Below are 14988 nucleotides of genomic sequence, written 5' to 3'. Positions count from 1 at the left end.
TTCGGCCCATCTCATAGTTCACTGAAGACACTCTGCATAGGATTGTGTAAGGCACTTCCATGACTTGGCTGAGCTTTCCATTGTTTCGGTGCGAAGCTGTTTCGTAGAGCACCAGCTGGCCAACTTGAAGGTCTTGTGGTAGAAGTGTTTTTTTTCGTAAACGGTCTTTTTGTTCTCATGGTAGGCGAGCATGTTCTTGACTGCACTTCTCCTTGCTTCATGCCCACTTTCCATTGTCGCGTCTAGAAAGGTATCGTAAGAAGGTATTCAATACATCAGGTATGATGGTGGATATGTCGTTACTTCGTGTGGGGTTATGCTGTATTCCTGGACAACATGCGAAAGATGTTTGACCCAAGACGTCTGCAGCTGCTCATTGATTTTGCACTTTGGTCGGGTTACAATGGTCTGATTCGCGTGTTCGTTGAGGGTGTTGGGAGGAGACGAATACTGAGGGTGTTGGGAGGAGACGAATAAATGCTGGACATTGTCCCGTTTTAGGAACTGCTTGAGCTTGCCTGAAGTGAAGCCGGGTCCAGGATGAGAAAGGAACTTCCTTGGCTTCCCTGCAGCCGAGATGGTGGCAAGGCACGAAATGTATGCGTGATATGTGTCATTTTTGTGAGCAAACGCCCCGACATACCACGTGGCGTGGTCTAGCGCCAAGTGAATCAATTTCTTCGTGGAGCCGCAGCCAGAAAAACCACCTATAGTGTCCATTGCTAAAAGAACAAAGCGCTGTTTTGCGGGTGGTAGCGACTCCAGCGATACGAATCTCTTGGTGTTAGGTTTCGTGCATTGCTGGCATATGTCGCAGTGGCGGACGTAGGATGAAACGTCTCTTATTATTTCCGGCCAACAATAGTGAGGCGACAATCACCCGAGGGTTTTCTTTACTCCGACGTGTCCGAACTGGCAGTGGGCTTTCTGCAGAAGGCCCAGTCGAAGTTTGTGAGTGCACTTGCCGAATTCCTTTACGTGTCACGATAGTGACTCCGGTTGCACTAATGTACTTGCAGCGAGGTTCGTCATCCTGGTAACCTTGGAGTTTTGGTAACGAAATGACTTGGGCTCCGAGAAAATGCGTGCTTGGATGTTTTCGCTGCCTTTTTGGTGCTTAATGTTGACTTCATGCAATGACAGCTCAAGAGACCATCGAAACAGACGGCCTTGGGGATTTTGATATTTTTCAGCCATTGTAGGCAGCGTTATCGGTGAGAACAGTCTCCATGGAGATAGCAGTGCCACTTCTCAACAGCGTCGACTATAGTGAGGCATTAAAGCTCTTCAATGGCATAACTTATTTCGTGAGTCAGTAGCTTGCGCGAGTGATAAGCGACAGTGTCTTCTTTGCGATCATTATCTCGTTGCGTCTAGACTGCACCGATGCCTATATTAGATGCGTCGCAATAAGTATGCATGGTTTTTCGCAAGAAAATTGCTTTCAATTGGCTCTTCGATCAGGCGATTTTTCATTCCATCAAAGTTGTTCGCATGAAGCATCCCATTCCCATGGTGTGCCCTTCTTCAATAATTTTGTAGTGGGAAAACTATGTCACTGAAATGCGGTTAACTGATGGTAAACGTTGGTGGTGCCAAGAAAGCGCTGCAGCTCTTCGGAGCTCTTGGTCTTGGGAATCGCAATACTGCTTCTATCTTGCTTGTTTAGGTGATTCTGTACCGTGAGACATCCTGTGACCCAATATTCAGTAGAATCTCGGGCAAAGTGACACTTTTAGAGCTTCAGTTTGGTGTTGTCAGTTTCTAGAGCTTGCAATAAAGCTTGGAGGTGCCTTGGTATTCAGAAAATGTGTCGGAGAAGACTACGATATCATCAAAGTAATTACCTACGTTTTCCACTTATGTTTTCTTATCACTGATTTGGCAGATTTTCGAACGTAGCAGGAGTATTCCTCAAACCGAAAGGCAGAAGTTATTTGTAACGGCCGTTGGGCGTGACGAAAGCTGTTTTTTGGGGTGTCGTCTAAGTTCATTGTGGCATGCCAATAGCCTGGTGTAATTTCTAATGTTGAAAAATGTTTCGATTTTCCCGGGAGGTCCAGCACATCGTCTATGCGCGGGGGATAGGTGGTAGTCGGGCACACAGTGACAGCATTAAGCTTTCGATAATCAATGCATAAATTGAGTACGCCCTTCGCTTTTTTTTGCCGGCAAAATAACAGGAGCTACATATGTTGAACAAGGGGGCGCACTAGACGTTGCTTCAGAATTCAGTCCACTTGCTGACAATTTCCTCTTTGTCTGCTGGAGAGCTTCGATGCGGTGGTCTGTGAATCGGGACGTGTTGCTGAGGACAATGCGATGTCGTTCATCTGCGATGCATCCGAAGTCATCTGAGACTTTGAGAAAATGTCCTCGTAACTGCAAAGCACATCTCAAAGCAACTTATGCGACGGTGGTAGGTTCGTGACGTCAAAAGACTGAAGTGGGGACGTATCAGCACTGAAGACGTACTATGATTTCCGCAGGAGGTGTGCCGAGCTTCGTTGTCTTTAAGCGAAGTCATGGTTCAAGTTCAGTGAAAGGTTGAAAAGGAGGCGTTGTCCAAGCCTCGGAAGAATTCAGTCTTCATGCCTTGGAGAACGTGCGCTTGCACTGCCCGCTTATCCTCCCTATTTCCACATGTATGCGTATGCGGCCGAACGTTTTTGTTGTTGAGGTGATTGTTGGACGCTGAGGCATAGATCTGAGCAATTGCAGCTTGAGCTCTCTGAACACAGCGTCTTAGGTACAGATAACAGTGCTCCTGTATCGAGGGTTGCGTTCACCAAGTGTCGTTCACAACTACACAAAATGTATTAGCGCAGCCTTGGGCCGCCTCCTCGTTTCATTGGTCGTCAGCAAGAGCAGACACCGTTTCACGACGAAGGCACTCATGTGCGAATGAAGCTGATTTGGCAAGCCAGCAGCGAGGCACACGGTCGTTATGGATGAACTCGGAAAGAATAAGCGCCAAAATTGACTAGCACAACAAAGAGGAGAACAGAAAAAGGACTGGCGCTGGAACTGGAACCTCCCGTTGCACGAGTTGCCGTTTCGACGAGCGTGGGAAACGTCTCTTTGGACAGAGTCTTCCGCTGAAGAGCAGCAGGAAACCACTTGGCTAGGGTAGAGACCGTCAACCCAGCGAGGCGCCTTTCGATCTCTTGAGGCACACTGTCGGTCGAGCCCGATATATGCGAGGCGTCCTTCAGTTCTGCCAGGTTGAGGAAGCCGCGTCTTTTTTTGTAGTAGTGCTTGATGCGTTGTACTTTTTGGAGTCTGCCAATGTATGAATTGCCGGAATGGTCTCTGATGGGCGCACTAAATTGTTTTATCATGCTTTTTTGATGCCCTCCTACTATTCTTAAACGTCGAAAATCTCGGTTAGGTACCAGCGAAATGCCTCACCTTCCAAGTATCGCTGATGCGACCTGTTTGGACCAGGCAACGTTGCCCGCTTTCGCTTCGAAGAGACGCGACCACTGTCCACAGGAACGTCGTCTTCGGCTCCGGTGTATTTCGGCAGATTCATCGCCTTCCTTGACGTGCTGTCATGGTGCTGGTGCCGAGTTGTCCTGTCGACTTACTGTAACGAAGGAGACATGGCGTCATTGAGAATACCTGTTTTCTAACTGCCCCCATCTTCCTCCGCTTCCTTTCGCCCAGACTGTAAATACATTTTAAGGCTTAGCACATTCAGGTGATGGCGTAATCGTTTATCAACAATTTTTCTTAACCTCAAAAAATGGGCTGTCTGCTGTTTAGCGCGAGCATCGTCTATGGGGGAGGCGGTCGGGGTTTGAGCGAACCGGATTGGTACGATCTAGTAGAGCCACAGTATTTCCGAAGATTATACCTTTTGAGGAGGGGGACGTGCTGTTCACCTGTGTGCTGGAGGGGAGTCCTAGGCTCGCATTCCTCCGTGGTCGGGGGGGCCTGCTGGGTGTACGTGCAGGGCTCGGTTAAACTTGACATGGTCATGTGGATGGTGGCCAAAATATTGACCTTGGATACCTTGATTATCTGCTAGGGACGCACAACACCACTGTTTGCAGGGTCCTGACTTCTTTCTGGTGTCCCAGTTTGCACGCCCTGTCTTTTATTGCGATAGCAATTATATGGACAGTCTCGGTGGATTTTTGCCGTCGCGCCGCCCGCGTCATGCACCGTATGTATAAGTATGTATATATATATATAAAAGCCCCAAAGAAAAATAATTCAGAAAATGCTTCCGAGGCGCGGAATCGAACCAGGGACTCTTCCTCCGGCAGCGAGTGGCGCTAGCCACTACGCCACGAAACGCAGATCCTCCACGTAGGTAACGGCGAGCGTTATATACACACCCTTTACCACTTGACGGACTCAGGACGGCTGCGATTATAAAGCGGTTCGTCATTACCAGCGAGATGGCGTTAGGAGCACGACAGGCGCATTTAAAGTCGTCAGCTCGCTGCTCGCTTCTTCTTATACTTGTGCAGGGAGAACATTGCCCTTCCGCTGTCTGCTCGCGCGGTTTTTCTTGCGCCTGAGCGGAAGAGGGATGTTTCACGTGTTTCACCATGATGTCACCGCGCTCAATGTTACGCAGCGTACGAAAGCACTCAAGCTCAAGGACGCCGCTAAACGAAAAACAGAAGATGATGCACGAACTATCAAGTGTCACAGCTCGAACTTGAAGCACGCTGTTTCCTTCGCTGCTTCGGCCGCCTTTTGCAACAGGAGCGCTGTTCCAAACTGAGAGTACCATTGGCCGAGCCTCACTTATCATAGCATTAGTTTCTTGCTATCGCATTCATTGCTTCGGCCTTGCGTCGAAACTGTGACTTTTTTAGAATGAATACTTACCAACTAACTCAGCTCTCCGTATTCTGAAATCCAATTGATACGGGAAGTGTTGCTGGTGCCCTTTTCACTGACCTTCCTATGGCCTCTGGCTCTATTGAAACTTGACTCAATATGCGCATGAACTAAGAAGTGGATTTATCGAGCGGACGACAAGCGTTGGCGCTTGGAACACGTTACGATCTTTCCACGGTTACATCGAGCGACAAATATATCCCGAACGTCGTATATACAGCACCACATTATTCCTGATCTGTAATAATGAACTGATAGCATATAATCAGCATTTCTTGTATGTAGATGGTACAACCATAGGTACTAGAGACAAGTACATAGATGCATTGGCTTACGAATTGTCCGCCAACATCTGGAATAATCAGCACTGGCGCAAAGCCAATGGTTTAAATCACGCTAATAAGACACAGTTCGTTGTCTTCCATTCCAGGCGTAACGCTCTTTGACCTGCGCTCGTCATTACTATCAATGGCCTCAATCTTCTCAACACTTCTTTGTGAGCATTTTTGGCAGTGGTGCTTAACGCTCATGTTGAGCATCTACATCACATTCCACAGTTGAATCACAAGATAGCGGTGGTATATTGTTTATAAAGCGCCAGCATTATCCAATTTACTTAATTCCTAAATTACACTATGCCAGTATACTATACTCTCCGCAGTCATATTATGTGCCGTATTGTGTCATGGGCAATGATCTATTCATCGCACATTTGTCCACTTCGACGTCTCCGAAACCAAGCCATTCGCACCATAGCTTCAGTTCTCCAATCACCCATGCGTCCTCACTATTTCAGAAATAAGACATAGTGAGTGTGTAGTTTTTCAAGTATAAATTGGGAATTTTTGCGTGTAAGTGTCTTCACGGTACCTTAGCAACTGATGTTTTGACGAAAGTGCATTTTTGAAATTCTAACCCCACTAGTCTGCCTGTAACAATAACTTTTTATTACCGCATGCACGTACTAACCATGGCAAAAATATGGCCACTTTGCAGCTATTCCGTTTCGGAATACTACACCGTTAAGAACTAAACAATTACCATTAGAAGCGTCGTAAAAGACCTTGTACATTTTATTCTGCACTTATAAGCAGGGTGAATTTCTATTATTTCGTCATTTGTGTATTTTTCAGCCAATCCTGGCATTTTATCATTGTGATGTTTATAAGTCATATACGATTTTGTTTTTCTGACTAAACGCTCAACGCTGTTTTTCTGCCATTTTTAATTTTTAAAATTTTATCAACATGTAGTTTATTTTCTAACAAGAGATGTATCAGCCACGAGCTATGGTACCTCCTGGTGTCCATGTACACTTACCGGTAATGTTCACGTTTCGGTGTATACAGAGAGTTTCGTTGACCCGATAGATGTTTCACCGCCTCATGCACTACGTGAAGCTACACACTACCAAACGCAGTCGCTTCTAACGGTGCAGGTCCGCGTCGTGGAAACCGGTGAAGCGTAGGACACTTGAGCATAGCGGAGCATCGACGCCATCATGCCCCAGCCCTGCGTGACCTCGGGCACCCCTGCGTGACCTCGGAGGTTGCGTATTGCATGTCAGTGCGCTCGACCTGTGCCTGCCAATCGAAGCCGGGAGGAAGCTCCTTGCTGGCGTGCCCGTCTTCGACGACCTGTCCCGTGACATAATCCTAGGAGCTGACTACCTTTCTCTGGTGAAGTTCGCCTCACCGTAGGTCACAGTAGAATCAACCTCAGCTGCTTGACTCCGAGTACCTCCCAAACATTCCAAGTCGACAGACCACAATCCCACATGCAGCCAATACCAAAAGCACATTCGGTGAGCTGTCGCATGCACATCTACTACCTTCACGGTAGTCACTGGCCGAGGGTACGAACGCTTCGCCCAAAGAAGGCAACACGGAAGCCATCGATGCGCCCCAGACAGACGTAGCCGGCATCGGCCATTCCGGTAGCCACGAATGCGAGTCTGCTGATTATCGCAAGCACTTCATTTGAGACGTGGTATACCACCTCAACCACGCGCGAATCACCACGAAGCGACTCTTGCCGGCATGGCATCCGTCAGTGACCGGTCGGACGGTGACCAGCTCGGCCGAAGCAGCAAGGTGCCTTTAGAAACTTCAAAGATTTCTGCATAGGGTGGCGTTCACGCGTACGGACGTGGTACGGAGCCACCCGGGACGGATCCACCTGGGACATTCATCGTTGCGCAAGTGTTCGCCTACCCCGCACTCAAACGTGGATGAAGACCAGCGCGCCAAACCACGGCAACAGAATTGTCTGCTAATTTTGCGACGACCACTTCGGCGCGGTCAATGCCGCCTCTAAAGATAGCCTTGCAAGGACCTCCAGGCAAGTCGTCGTGTTGGAAACATGAACCCCGAGGCACAGCCAGTGCCGACCACCAGACGCATTAGTGCTGCAGATGAAGCTGAAGGGTCCAGGAGGGCTAGAAACATGAGATTTCAGGTAGGATCCCATACTTGCAGCGTGGCCGAGTGTAATGATGAAGAGTGACTAATATACGACGTTCTACCATCCAAAACCACGATATGATTACGAGCGACGCCGTAGTGGAGGCTCCGGAGTTTCGACCATCTGTTATTCTTGAACGTGCACTGATACGCACAGCACAAGGGCCTCTAGCATTTTGCCTCCATCGAAATGCGACCGCCGCGGCCGGGATCGAACTCACGACCTTCGAGTCAGCAGACGATGCACCGTAACCGTCATACCTACGCGGCGGATTTAGTCATAAAGAGCGGCGCCGGGCATGGGTGCCTGATCGGCTAGGACAGAGAGGAGATAGACGAAGAATAGAACAGCAAGCCGGACATCCCGCGTCTGTGTATTTCTCCCATTTCAATATATATTATATATTTATATATATATAATATATATATATATATATATATATTATATATATATACACAGGGTGTCCCAGCTATCACGCAGCACGATTTAAAAAAAGAGGAACGGCGATACGCGAAGCAAACCTACTGCATATTGTTCTTAGTACATTGGAATATCCACTGCTATTTTTTTAGTTAATCAGGTTTAAATAATTAGTCGTAATTATGTTTGTAACCCGACAGGTACTCATTTAATTGTCAAAGTATCAATGAAGCGTATGTAGGCATGTTCAAATGGCATCTAACTGCACTACTTTCAACAACGTGCTAATTGCGCGCTCATTTTTTCCGCTTGAAAGAAAGCCCGCGAATATGAAAAGTGCCACGTGACTAGACTGTTCCACGCGTCGGGAACTAGCACCCTCAAACAGGCTCCCCTGAGATAGACAGTATCAAGGGAAAAGTGCAGAAAAAAAAATGCATCCACCTATCTGCCACTCCACGGCCTAAGAAACGCACCGCTTGGTTTTACAGAGTCAGGCCGTAATCAGAACACCTGCCGCGTTATCAATGAGAACAGTCGGCCGTGAGATATGGATGATTGCGGCGTACTATCGAACGGAATGAATCCCAGCAAAATTGCACGCATATCGTTGGCGCCCGGCCTGTACCCTTGCCAAAATGCGGAACGCTGTCTCTCGCAACGGACAACAGGCAAAGCGGTTCTTTGCGGTAAGCTATTTGAGGGCGCTGGTTTCCTTTGCGGGTGGGAGCGTAGTCGCGTGTTATTTTTCATATTTCGCGGGCTGTCTTTATCAGCCAGAATAAATGAGCACGTCATTAGTGCGTTGTTAAAAATTGCGCAGTTAGATGTCCTTTAAACATGCCTACGTACGCCTCATTGACATTTTGACAATTAGGTGTGTACTTGTCGAGTTACAAATATAGTTACGACTAATTAATTAAACCTCATTAAGGAAAGAAATAGCAGTGCCTACTCCAGTGTACTAGGAACAATATGCAGGTTCGCTTCGCGGAACGCTGTTCCTTTTCTTTTAAATAGTGCTGCGTGATAGCTGGGACACCAAGTATATATATATATATAATATATATATATATATATATATATATCTATAGAGAGAGAGAGAGAGAGAGAGAGAGAGAGAATAGTAGATATGAAAAGGCTGTCTTCGGTTGTCGTGAGCAAATAGGGAAGCATATACGCTTCTCAAAGCTGTTTGTTTGTCAACGTTTGTATCGGAGACGGCCTTTGTCAGGACGGTCTTTTATTGCGACAGCAATTGTATGGACCCTTTCCACGGCTTTGCCGTCACCGTCGCTGTCATGTCCCTTATAAAGTCCATATTGATAAGATCCCCCGCGCATCGCATGTTCGACCGTGGTGTGAAGCGCACGAGCGGGGTGCGAGCGCGGCTGAAGAAGAGATTAAATGAACTGGCCCATCTCCGTCGCTCGGAGGGCGCACGCGATAAGATCACCCCGCTCAGCAGGGCTGCCGTCGAAGCAAAGAGAAAAACACAGTTCGTTTTGAACGAGCATGAGATTTTTAATGAGCCTTCTACGTGCTGCGCTCTCAACGCGAAGAGACTGCGGCAAGAGCATCTCTCCTGGAACGGCCGTATTCTCTTACACCAGGGTTTTGTAGAGTTACGCGAGATCGGATCCAAAAAAGCTAGCTGCCCGCCTCACTTCTTATAACATTACAATTTCTTGCTATCACAATCATTGCTTCGCCCTTGCGATGAAACAGTGGCTTTTTTCTTGAGAAAGATCGGTCTCGATGGAAACGTTGACTTTGACTTATGAGCACAATGCCGGAGGTGCGTTGACACAAAACTAATATCGGATTGACTTAGCAGCCGGGCCCGCACTCGCAGACTGCATATATGGGCTGAAGATGAAAAGCACATACGAGTACGTGTACACACGATACTTATTGACTCACCCACTACATTACTATTTAAATCCCCTTCCTGATCCCTTAGAAACTGGCGCCACGCAGTAAAAAAATTTCTACTTACTTTGCAATGAAGACGGCAAAGATACACCCTCGTGCACGCATGAGCCTCAAGCCGCCGGCATTTCTTCATTTCGTCGCACGATCTGCGAAGGTATAGCCGCGTAACGACCGTAGAGTGACTAGTAACGTCCATAAAGTAAAACCATTCTTCCTGTCTTACGACCGTGTTGCTGAGATATAAGAATAACAGTTCTAAAAACCTGGAGACGCAGGTGGCAGCGTACTAGACCGTGCTTTTCGATCTATTCTTGTAAGGTATTAGCGAGAACAGCCTCAGTCCACGAGAATGCTTGCATTCCTTGAGGCCTGGACTGCTCCAGAAACTGACACTTCGGATGGACTTCGAACGATGAACAGGTCACTGACACTTAACAAAGAACGACCCTCTGCAGGTACTGACCAAAGCAATGGCCAAGTGCCAACTTCAGAGACAATCAACTGAAAAGGGTAACTCTCTCGTGTGTTACTCTTTTCAAGGCAGGCCACAGTTCTTTGGAATTTGAGCGAAGCTGAAAACTAGGAAGGCCAGGCCTCATCACACTATTTCAGGGCCTCCTTCTTCGCCTTCGCTGCGTGGAAGTTCGCTGCCAACTGGAAATCGCTAAGAAGGGTACTGTCAGCCTTCTCGTTGGTAAGCTCGAGGTTATCTCGACAATCCCTCCTGCTTTTTCCGTCTAGAAAACATGAAGTTGTCCTTGAGTAGTGTGGCGACCAGACTCACAGGTCAGGGCGCCGGATGCCTGTCAGTTTAGTATGGAGTGCTTCAACGCATTCAAACATGACACGATCACTTTCGCTGGGGAGCCTTCTTGGGATGCTATGCAGGATGGCCGAGTTTGGGCGAAACTCGGGATCTTTCCGAGCTCTGGCGACACCCCCTTTTGAACGAGCTAACAGTACGAGAAGGTGAAATCCAACCCTCAGCGCGCGCTCCACCCCATTGGTTACGATGGAAACGCGGCGTCCACGTCAAGGGCGGTCGAGAAGGTTGGGTGGTGTCGTTAAACTAGAGGCACCTCTTTCATTTGTTGTCGTTCAGCTGAGTGCAGAACTGCACCCATGCAAGAAAAGTGGCAGAAAGCTCTACTAACATATTTTTATGTGTGCGCGGGCCGTTTGAATTCTTTTTAAAGCGTTTAATGTCTGCACTAACCACTAAGTACCTTTAGAATAATCAGCACCGTGGCTCAGATTAGTTCCGACCGAGCGCCTTACAACACCGCGGCTAGAGCTAATCGCCGAAGCCACGTGTTAATCCATGGTCGGTCCTGTACATTTAGCGCGTTTCTGGCGGCGCGCGCACTCGTCGTTCTCTGCTTCGCGTCTGCTCGCTCCCAGGCATGTGCGCCCTACTGATTAGCTAATTAGCTGGCGGTATACTAGCTAAGTCAGGAAGTGTATGAAGAAGCTGCTTAGCGCCAAATTATGTTAAGGCGTACTAACTAAGCCGCGTCTTACAAAGACCATGCTAGTGAGTCGTGTAAAGCTAAAGACAAGGTAATTAAGATCATTTCAATTAACACGACGCAAATTAGGGTGTGCTAATTAGGATCGTGATCATTAGGATTTGCTAATACATCTGTAATATTGCAGGAACAGGCGATTAATATGAGGAATCTTTGGTGCGGTAATTACAACATTAACAATTAAATATTAACACGACGCTAATAGGAGCGCGTAATTAAAACCAAGATAATGTAGACCTTACTCACCGAGGTCGTGGTTAATTCGGGCGTGCTAATTAGTATTATGCAATTACCTCTGCGCTATTCAGGACTTGCGAATTAAACCTGGGTAATCAGGTCGCGATGGGTAATGTTATTAAAACATTCAGAATTAGAAAGGACTATTCAAATCATGTTAGTTAAGACTTCCTAATCAATAGCACCATATTGAGACCGAACTCCGGAGCACACCAATCATACTGAGTAGACGAGCACGTAAACAGCTGGAGAAGCTAGGTGCACAAGCTCCTCCGATGGCCCCAGCCTTGCACAAGTAGTGCAAGCTGACCGAAGTATTATTTTATGCAAAGAAGCTGCTGAGTAGCGTCCCGCAGCATGAACACTGACAGGCACCACCGGACTATGACAGTCACGAGTGAACTGGGCCTTTCAGAATCAACGAGTTCGTACCCGATTCGCACGTCAATCAATTTGCTGACAGACGCCCGCGGCGAAGAGCGGGTCCGCCCACTGCGTTTCCTCTTGCCGAGGCGCAGTGCTCACGCCGCAACGCCAGCAAGCGGCACGATTTACTATGAGCTTAATCGGCACAGAACTATGCACACACGCACGAAGACTAAGGGTTATATATCACGTGGCTACGATGTCTCGCATTCGTTCCACCGCCTCACGACGTACCACGCACAGCTATGAAGCAAGCGCCCGGCGGGATTTGCGGCGAGAAATGTTACTATTACATGTCTTGGGATACATTGTTTATACCGATTCACCTACAGAAAAAGTTCAGTGTGTAATGTAAGTAAAGCAGTAACCTGTATTATTTATCGTAATATTCCACAGAAGCGAAACGAGCTGCCACAAGAGTGCTGGGTGTGCGCCCCTGTTGGACTTCGAGAGTGGAAATTTCCATGCTGCAGGTGGAACGAAAGATTTCCGAAAGAAGACAAACGCCGCGAACACGCCGTGGGAGGCGCGATGATCAGTTGGCAAAAAAGAGAGCCGACACTCACGTTGTGCGCGTTGCAATGTCCAAAAGTGTGATGGAGCGACGGCCGGCTGACGCGTTAGAACGTGGGTCCTTTCAAAATCCGGCAAATGCCGCAAATGCCCACAGCGTTTGTGACGCATTCTCGTTCTTGTAGCCGTTTTACAGCAAAAAGCTGTTATGAGATCATTTCACCGGCCGTTTTTGGCGACGTATGTCCGCGCGCCGCCGGGTGTCCGAACCAGTATCGCTCGAAATAAGAAAAAAAACGAAATAAGAAAAAAAATTCCAGGAGGACGAGGTTTGAACCTGGGCCTGTGCGGGGAGCCCAGTATCAACCTCGAGCCATGCCGGTGCTTGAAACCGCTGTGCAAAAGGTTGTACAGGTTTCATGTCGGGAACGAACCACATTAGCATATGCAATATAGCGTGGTAGAAGAGTAAAATAAGCACCAAGCGTCGCACAACGCGAATTCTGTAACCAGGCGTGGACATAGCCAAGGAATAGCGCCACAAACAGGAGACTTGCGTTCCTCATCGAGCTGGCTCGCTTGCGTGATCACGATCGCCTTGTTTTTGCGACTTGACAGGAGGCATTCACCGAACAGTAGGTTGCTTGAGTTTCCGCGCGTGTTTGTACAAATATGAAGTGCAATTTGTGAACAAACGGGAAGCAGCGTCATTCTTGAGAGCTTATGTGTCTCGCGGAATTATGATAACGTGGCCATTTATGTGTTTACAAACTCTGTCACCACGTCACGGTATTGGAAATTGAGGTCGCACACGACACAAAACAAGATTGTGAGCACGCTGCGACACCATCGCCACACGCCCGGAAAAAATGTAGCTTCTCAGCAGGAGCCTTTAAAATCATAACCGTTTTGCAGTCGGTCACGCAACAACCTGAGATGTCTGTTGGTCACAACTAGAGGTGTGCGCGACCGCGCCACGCCGCCACCGCCGCCTGTTTTTGGTCACGCCACTCGCGGCGCGCCGCAGTTAGTCTTTTCTTTTATTTCGAATGGGGAATCTGGAAATAAAATACAGCACTTCGCCGGAGGAGCTCTTCTCGATGTGTCCATGTAATGAACTGTCCATTTCAGCGGCCGCTGAATAGCGGGAGCTCGACGAGAAGCGCGCCCCCCTGTTTCCGGTTCTCGTTCTGCAGCGCCATCACGACATCACGAAGCTTTCAAATATTCTAAAAAGACAGGGCGTGCAAACACGGGCACAAGAAAGAAGTCAGGACACGCCCTGTCTTTTCAGAATGAATACTTACCAACTAGCTCAGCTCTCTGTTATTCTAAGCTTTCAAACACCATCGACACAAATGATAGGGACGCAATGCAAATCAATGCAACGAACGCAGCCCTCAGAGATCCGATTTTCGGTGCACATGTCTTTTGATTGTGTTAGCCATCGATTTAGGTTTAATTCGGCCACCCGTCTAACGCAGCTGTAAGGCCCGTACGCATTCCCTGCATCGTTCTCAAACATCTGAGACCCATTCATATACAGATTCAGACTTCGAAAGTTCCTGTTTCTTGTTTCGTCCACTCTCTTCTTACGCTAGGAATGTGCTGGTGGGTTCGGTGCGGCGACGTGGTCAAGAGCGAGGTGACATCACGGCTAACCGCTTTTTCGAATCACTGAACGCGCTCTGCAGAAATGGACTGTGGACATCTCCTTTGGATGAACGCATCGAGAATAGCGACCCAGAAGTTGTAGTATCTTTTTCTTCTCCAGAAATATCACGAGTATTGCCTGACGTTAACGCTGCCGCGTCCTCCAGCCTTAAAGGGCGACAACGCAATTCTCTGGATAGCATATTCTTGGAGTCTTGGACCTAATACCCTGTGCATAAATATATAAATAGATAATTAATATTCTCACGTGGTCGTGAAGTCGACGAAGACAGCAGTCGGCGTTTTCAAGCTGAAACTGTTTATTTGGCCGAGCCTGTGGCCGGGAAACGGAAAGTTAATTTACAGCAATACACACGGTATGCACTGATAGCGGCGAACAGAGCGAGGACCGTCGATCAACTGACAAGTGGTCAAGCGCGTCGGCTTTTATAGAGGCGCTATTGAACTTTCCAGCGATATCGCTGGTGGTGGCGTTACCTCTCGACAAAGCTGGAACATTCGCGTGCGGCGCGCATTTTTAAAGGAACGTTCGAAAAAATTCGCGAAGCTTCTTACACATGGCGGCGCGGCCTGCGCAGCGCGTTGCCCACAGTCTTTGTGGGTGAAGCTTCACTCATGAAAAATATGACGCGCGGCAATGCCCCCCTCTGAAAAAGCATCGTCCCGATGCTTAAAAACAGAACATGAAAACATCCAATACTAAAGAAAACTAATAAAGCAAGCAAGCATTACAGTCCTCAGGTGCGTTAAGGGTATAGTACGGTTTAAGGCGCACCAAATGCACAACCTCGGGTCGAGCTCGGCGCCTCAGAGAGTTCGTGATGCCATCGGGGTCAACCTCGTAGTCGAGTGCGCCGAGATGTCGAAGTACCCTGTACGGCCCGAAGTATCGTCGAAGAAGCTTCTCTCTCAGTCTGCGTCGTCGTATTGG

At 48.1% G+C, this 14988-nt stretch overlaps 1 protein-coding gene across 1 annotated transcript in view; it reads left to right on the top strand.

The window, feature by feature from the left end:
• LOC119376904 (dual oxidase maturation factor 1-like) overlaps positions 1 to 14988 on the top strand; it is a gene marked incomplete at its 3' end in the record, with an annotated part of 236896 nt that overhangs the window by 112323 nt on the left and 109585 nt on the right. The gene's annotated exons all lie outside the window — the stretch shown is intronic.

Source organism: Rhipicephalus sanguineus, unplaced genomic scaffold (genome assembly GCF_013339695.2).
Source record: "Rhipicephalus sanguineus isolate Rsan-2018 unplaced genomic scaffold, BIME_Rsan_1.4 Seq271, whole genome shotgun sequence".
Lineage (NCBI taxonomy): Eukaryota > Metazoa > Arthropoda > Arachnida > Ixodida > Ixodidae > Rhipicephalus > Rhipicephalus sanguineus.
This window is presented reverse-complemented; position numbering and strand designations above follow the sequence as displayed.